Here is a 7,032-nt window from a genome sequence, read left to right as displayed (position 1 = left end):
CCGCCGCTCGGCTGCGTGCCCACGTGCAATGCCTTCGGGGGCTTCCCATCCGGGCAGGGGCGGCGAGGGGACGGTGATGCTCTGCAGCCCCGCAGCCAGCCCAGGACCAGCCACTCCGGGGGGCTGAGAGGTGCCCAGGCACAGGGCTCCGCTGGGGAGGAAGGGGAAGACCATCCGCTCATGTTGGTCATCACCAGCCCCTCTGCGGTCAGAGCTCCTGGTGCTGCGATGCTCCTCCCAGCACGGACAGCGCTATAGGGAAATCACAGTAACTCTTCAATACTGCCGCGTTCCTCTAATCTCAGTCAGCAGCACCAGTCCTGACCTCCTCCAACTGTTATGACTGTATCTTCTTTTTCTGGGCTGTTCCACTCTAGATTAATTTCGCTGCATGCTTTACCAACCCTGTGATTGCTAATTGCAAGCACCAAACGTTTGCTAGGTAGTAAAGCCACAAGTCCAAACAAAATGGAAAGTGTCTGCAGGTGAAATCCAAAATAAAGAGGGATGTTATTTACACCAGACTCCTGACATGCACACACGCGTGTGCGTGTTTGGCGAGGTTAACAAAGATTAATACACAGCGGCTGTTTTTGGTGTAGAATGGGAAATGCTGAGGCTGAGTCTGCCAACCACTTCAGAAATAACATGTCTGCCTTGTATTTTAAGGCAGGAAGCAACGCCTCAGCTGAAATCACTTAAACAAAAAGATTGCAGTGAGGGGCATAATGCAAGAAAGTAATAAGGTTTAAAACAGGTCAGAGCCCTTTCCCTGCTCCACTGCTCCTGAGTGAGATGCATTATTTAATGGTCTTTGGTCACCGCTGATATACTGTTGATGAAATAGATGATTTTGTTCAAAAGAGCATTAGAGAAGAAATATACAATACTGCATTACATTCCGGCACAGTTCTCTCTCTGGTAAAAGCCGATAGATTGAAGGTTTTTCCTCTTGACAGGAAAGCAAAGCAGTTGAAATGAAAAGTCTTATGAAATGGCAAATACAAATGGTAATAATGCCACCATATTCAAAATTAAATTGTTGTAATTTTAGTTTCTGAGCATGGCAAAGTAATACAATATTCAGCACAGGCTTGGGGAGCAGAACCCTTTGGCAATAACGACACTGTCTCATGAGCTAACCAAACAATCTTTTATAAAAATGTAGAGTCTGATGGGTCTCTCCATCAACCATAAGAGCTGTTGTGTTGTGGATACCCCAGACATGGAGCGCATGGGCTGCAGTACAGTGCTTAACCTAGAGATGTCTCTCCTAAAAGAAAAAAAATGCTTTAACTGTCCAAATATGTTGGATTAGAGATGGGATCAATGGCCGTCCGCAGCCAAACCTCGGTGGTATCAAGACAGAATGGCTGTCTCTCCCTTTTTGCCCTGCTGGTTGGTTCCCAGGCAGGGCCGTGTGAGCTCAGCGCGGTGCGGGCTGCACAGCACCCGCGGCGGCGAGCAGCACTGCTCGTTAGCAGCGAGGTGCAAGCAGGGCTGAATCGGGGCTCATCCCGCCTGGTCTCCTGCTCAGCAAGTTTGTGCACAAGGAGCGTCCCAGACCCTGCAGCAAACGGGCGAGCGTCTGCCTTTCCCACTCTTCCTGCCTCTCCAAGCCACCGCAAATAGCTCTCGGTATTGAATCTTCGTATTGCATCTGCACCATGTTTGAATAGCCTGCTGACCTTTCCAAGTAATGCCTCTTTTATAACCTTCATCTTCTGCTGGGGTTAGCGCCATCCCTGTACTTACAGACCAAGAATTCAATGTGTAATGATAACATGGAGCCCAGCTTTCCAGCCGTGCAATTATTCTCTCTGCTTCCCTGTTTACGCTGTGACTTTCATCGCTGTTAAATGCTGCTATTTTCTTTTGCCAGGCCCTGGGAGAGACTTGAGTTTGCCCTCGACAGGTTCAAGTCTCTTCTGCCAACAGAAAGATATTACAATGCATATAAATAATGTGTCTGTCTCAGCACAGGCTTCAGCTGGGGTGGCCCCGGCCCCGTGTTGGAAGCGGTGCGGGGAGCGGGGGCTGCGGGGTCTGCGGGGGCTGCGGGGGCTGCAGGCGCAGGGTCTTGTCCCCGGGGAGAGCAGCGTGTGGAAGCACCAGCAGCCATAGCCCGTCCACGGGGAACTTCTGGGATGACCCTACGGGCAGAGGGGCACCCCGAAACAGGACCGACCCCGGCCCGTCCTCCCTGTCGCTGCATCCCCGGGTGGTGCATCAGCGCAACCAGTGCCAACGTGATCAGCAGACCCCGGCGCGGTCCCGGGTCTAACGGGGGAAGGCCCCATCAGACGGGCGCTGCCCGTGCCAGGCAGCCCGGCTCCGCAGGCAGGCGCGCGAGCCATCCATTACGCGGTAATGGGGGGAATGCAGCAAAAATGGCAGTGAGGGAAAGGAATACATCACGGGTAATTATCTCTAACCAGAAATCTCCTCCACTGCTCCAAGCCCCATCATTCCAGCCCTATTCTAATAAAGTGACACCTTTTTAATTATGGTAAGGACAAATCTGAAATTCCGGTAAGTAATTAGCATACATAATTTGCCATCTCTGACACAATGTGACTTTATCACAGACTACCTCAGTGCATGGAAGAAGTGCAAGGCTGCTGTATATCCTGTTTTAATTTTAGAGAAACCCAAACTGTCCATTTATTTTTATTACAATGTATTTCTCAAGTAGTTGAGTGGACAGCACTGAGAGTGCTCCGAGAGTGCAAATAAACAGCAGCAGCCTTGGAATGTTAAATTTAAGGGTTGTTTTCAAGAACAGGACACTTAATTTAACAATAAACTATGTTTTTATGTACCTCCATGATACCCACTGTTACTGAGAGTACAAGCTAGCTGGGCCCATTTTTAGGTGCGCGGGACCCATGGAGCCATTTAGCCTGGTTTGTTTTCAATGAAAAGGAAATGCCCATCAAACCAGAAAACACTTTCGCGTTGCAATCAAATTATTTATTTGCCCTTCCAAAGGCTGCTTCCAGTTTTATTGTCTTTCTCAGTTCCCCCCTGCTATTTGCATGTGTGCTCCAAGGGTGGTGCTTGGTTGTGGTAATGGGCAGAATATTAAAACCTGTAAACCGTGGCTATGAGAGATTTTTCTTAAAGAATCGCCATTTTTTGCAGCAGTCGACACGCGATGCAGTAAGGTTCCTAGTTTCCCTGCAACTCCCAGGGCTAATATTCCTGCAGCTAATATATTTTTGAGAAATGTTTACTCTGGGCTAAATCATGAATATTTTAAATTTGAGTCCCGCTGTCCGGTTGTGATTAGTCAGATAAGCTGCACAGTTTTGTTTCTCCTTGACGAGTGGGCAAGTGCTCCTAACCTCAGTGCTTGTTTATGAACAGGAGCATTTGATAGCTGATGTACTAAGACATGCAAAATAAACTCTGTTATTCGGGCACGCTTCTGTAGGTGTTTGCACATGGACCAGCACAAATATCCACCTTCCTTTGGAAGCCGCAGCGACCGAGACAACAGCAACTGTTCGGGAAGAGGGAAACAAAACCTGTCTGAAGGGCTGAAAGCATGAACAAAGCCGCCATGCTTCAGATTCTGAAATATCAGCTGTCTGGTGCTCTCGTCAGAGACCGGCATCTGTAGTCCGACATGGGAAGAGGAGACGGGTGCCGCTGGGCAGCGGGCGCGGGACTGCCGGGAGGCGCTGGGCAGGAGCCTGCCCGGGTGGCGATGCTGACGCGAGGTGTGCGAACCACGCCAGGCTTCACACGGCCGCCAAGCCCCCAGACCGCGCTGTCGTTGGGCACGTCATGCAATCAAAGTCAAACAAATAAATACTAGAGCCGTGTTGTGCAGTGAGGGAGGAAAGGAGCTCTGCAAATAAGATAATGGCAAGCAGAGAGGGCTCTTCGCTTGGAGGGAGATGTTCCCTGCAGTCCACCGACATGCAGGTATGACCGCTGCCGATAATGCCGTGTTACTCCGCGACTGTGACTATCCATCAAGATCTAGCAAAAAGAGCCATTTTGGTCTGGAAACATCTGTTTGCGTTAGTTTGAACGCCAGGATAAAACATTCCTCATAAATAATTAAGTCATCAGGGCACACTCACAACGGGAGCGAAATGTCCTGCACTGTGGCCCCGGAGGATGGCTGTGCGCAGGGCGAGGGGTCCCTGGACGGGAGTGGACCCCGGGCGGCAGCGGCGCCAGCGGAGGGAGTCGGGGGGTCCCGGGGAGGCAGCGCCAGCCCTGCCCTGGCACTGCAGAGGGCTACGCCTGCACCGGGCTCTCCCCTCCCATTACGAGGGCATCGGGCACAGGGACTTAAAGAGCCCTTTAAGACTGATTGGACATTTCTCATGGATCGTTCTTCATTCAGCTAATGAGCACTTTGGAGGCGCACCAAAAAAAAAATAATCCCAGGACGATAATCTGTTGGGAGGTGGGTATGTCATGAGCCTTTGCAGAGCAGAGGAACCTGAGCTGGTCCTCAGGTGATGGAGATTTCGCCTGCGCTTTGCATGGTCCGGGCTGGATTAAACCACGGTGTCTCCGTAGGTGTGTGTTGGGCTGCTGGAGCCCTCGTGCAAGTGAGAAAGCACAATCTAAACTTTTATTTTGGGAAAGTAACTTTCAGTCACCACCTTGCTCAACACCTTTGGAGCAGACAGTAATACGAACACAGATTAATTAATCAGTTCAGTGTGATGTGACCACCTCAGGTAAGGCAGGCACAGTGCACCTCTGTGTTCAGGCACGTGTTAAAACTCCCCAAGGAGCCCGGGGAGCTTGGGGGAGGGGGTGCAAAGACCTGTTTTAAAATTTACTCCTGGTTTGGAGAATGGCAGGATGCTTTTTGAAGTTTCTCTTTTGAAATATATTTTGGAGAAAATGATCAGAGTTGAAATGTCAATTGTTTTAGATTCCAAATTACAACCAAAATGAAACATTTTCAGAATATTTTTTTCCATCAGCAGTACAAAGGCAGGCTTTTGCCCCCAGATGGGGCACACTAAATATTGCAGCTCCCATGGCGGGGTTAGCTGTCCTGCTTACAGCCTTGGCAGGCACTGGAGGTGACGATACCTGAGCTGAGCACCGACCTCGGTCTTCCTCGCTGACCCCGAGCATCCCTCACCCTCTCCTCACCCAAACCTCCTCCCGCAGCTCGCTGGGGAGGTGCTGTGCTGGTCCTCCCGGCCGCCCCTCGCCGGCAGCGCAGCCCTCCCGAGCCCACCGCGGTGCGGGGCTCCAGATTTGTCTTTTCTTGTCTGCATTAGCGAAAGGAAGATGCATTAATAAGGCAGGGGAAGCAGGTTGGGTGGCAGCCCTCTCTCTGCTTGAGGAGGAGTGATTGCTGCGCAGATCGCTGGCAGGCAGGAGGATATAACCCTAATGTCTGCACCTCAGGACATGCCATTAAAAAGGCATCTGCACTGACACAGATCTGTTGTTTATCAATAACCTGACAAGCGTTTCCCCTGCAGCATGGAAACACCTACACGATACGGCGGATAACCGATGGGAGCGGTGCTCGCCGGGTGCCCTGCCAGCCGCGTGCCGGCGGTGCCCGGCCCTCGCCGAGACCTGCGGGCGACACAGGCAGAGCGCGGCGTCCCGGCTGCCTGCGCACTCACGGGAGCTGGTGAAATGGCAGCGGATGAGCCCAGCTGAAAAATGAACAGGGTGGGAGGGCTGTAAAAAATGCCACTGTTTGATCTTGACTATTTGCTGCTCAGTGTTTCTTTTAGGGAATTTTTCTGGCTTTTTATGTCAAATAGAACTTTTATGTGTAAAATCTGACCGGAATCAAAAGTGAAAGGTGGGGAATTTATCAAACCCAAACACTTGAGGCCTGATGAAAGCACGATTTTCTGTGATTTTGTCCTTTTTCTTTGTCCATCCCCAAAGTAAATTTTTTATTTGACCTGAAGTGTTTTTTCCCAACTTTCCAGCTTTTTCCAAACTGGAAGAGCCGTACGCTTTCAGAGGGGCAGTGCAGGAAGAGGGCTCTCCTGGGGCAGAACAATGCCCCATGGGCCACACCGGAGTGTCCCTCTGTACTTCCCACGGAATGGGCTTCGGGGTGAATCACGCTCACATCCCACCGCCCCCCATCCTCGTTTCGTAACTCCTAAGATGCAAGATCCTCAGAGTGAGAACGGCGGCCACTTCAAAGAGTCTGAAACCATCCCTGCATCGCTTCCCAGTTATCCGCTCCAACCTCCGCCTCAGTACAGCGCGCACACCGACGATTTCTCAGCCTCCCTCTTTGGGGCTGTTCCATCCCCTCCCTCCTGCTGCCGCTGCCTCCTCCGCTCATCCTCTGCGTCCCGCCGGGGCTGGGGGCCCGCATGGCATTGCCTTCTGTCCAATACACAAATGAATCAGCACTGCCTTAGAACTTCAAATTACATGTAGCTTTAGTTAATTAAATGTAAAATCATTGGAATAAAATTATCCTTTCATTAGAAATTAACTCACTGCTTAAGACTTCAATAATTACTTTTTTCTTCCCAAACCACATACAAAATGGTCAGTTAAACAGTATGTAAAAAAAAAAAATAGTTTAATGACCGCATAGCAATCAAGATTACTATTATTTAAGCACAAGCTATTAACATGTGCAATGAGGTATTAGCTAATAAATTATCTTTATAAAATTAAATTGTAATTTTATCACAAATTTTACAGAGGTTATGGTTTTTAATGGCTGTATTTAGTTGTGGAGCTGAGCACGCCGCTTTCCTTCATTACTTCATTAACACTTTGCATTTATGCTCTTTCTTATTATTATTTTAATTTAGGAACGGGCTTAATTGATTTATTTCTTGTCTCTGTGGGGAGCCGCTTGGTCTCTGCCGTTGCACGAGGTCCAGTGCCCACGGTGGACCCGAGCCCGGGCACGGCTCGAGCCCTTGCTTTGCTTTCACACAGAGGCGTGCTGGGATGCTGTGGGGAATCCATCCCCAGCCTTGGCCCCAGCCGGGCTGTGCGGCGCGGTGAGCCCGGGGACAGCGAACAAGCTGCTCTCGGACACCCTTCGCC

Source organism: Charadrius vociferus, unplaced genomic scaffold (genome assembly GCF_000708025.1).
Source record: "Charadrius vociferus isolate BGI_N301 unplaced genomic scaffold, ASM70802v2 scaffold549, whole genome shotgun sequence".
Lineage (NCBI taxonomy): Eukaryota > Metazoa > Chordata > Aves > Charadriiformes > Charadriidae > Charadrius > Charadrius vociferus.
The sequence above is the reverse complement of the archived record's forward strand: the minus strand, read 5'-3'. Positions refer to the sequence as shown.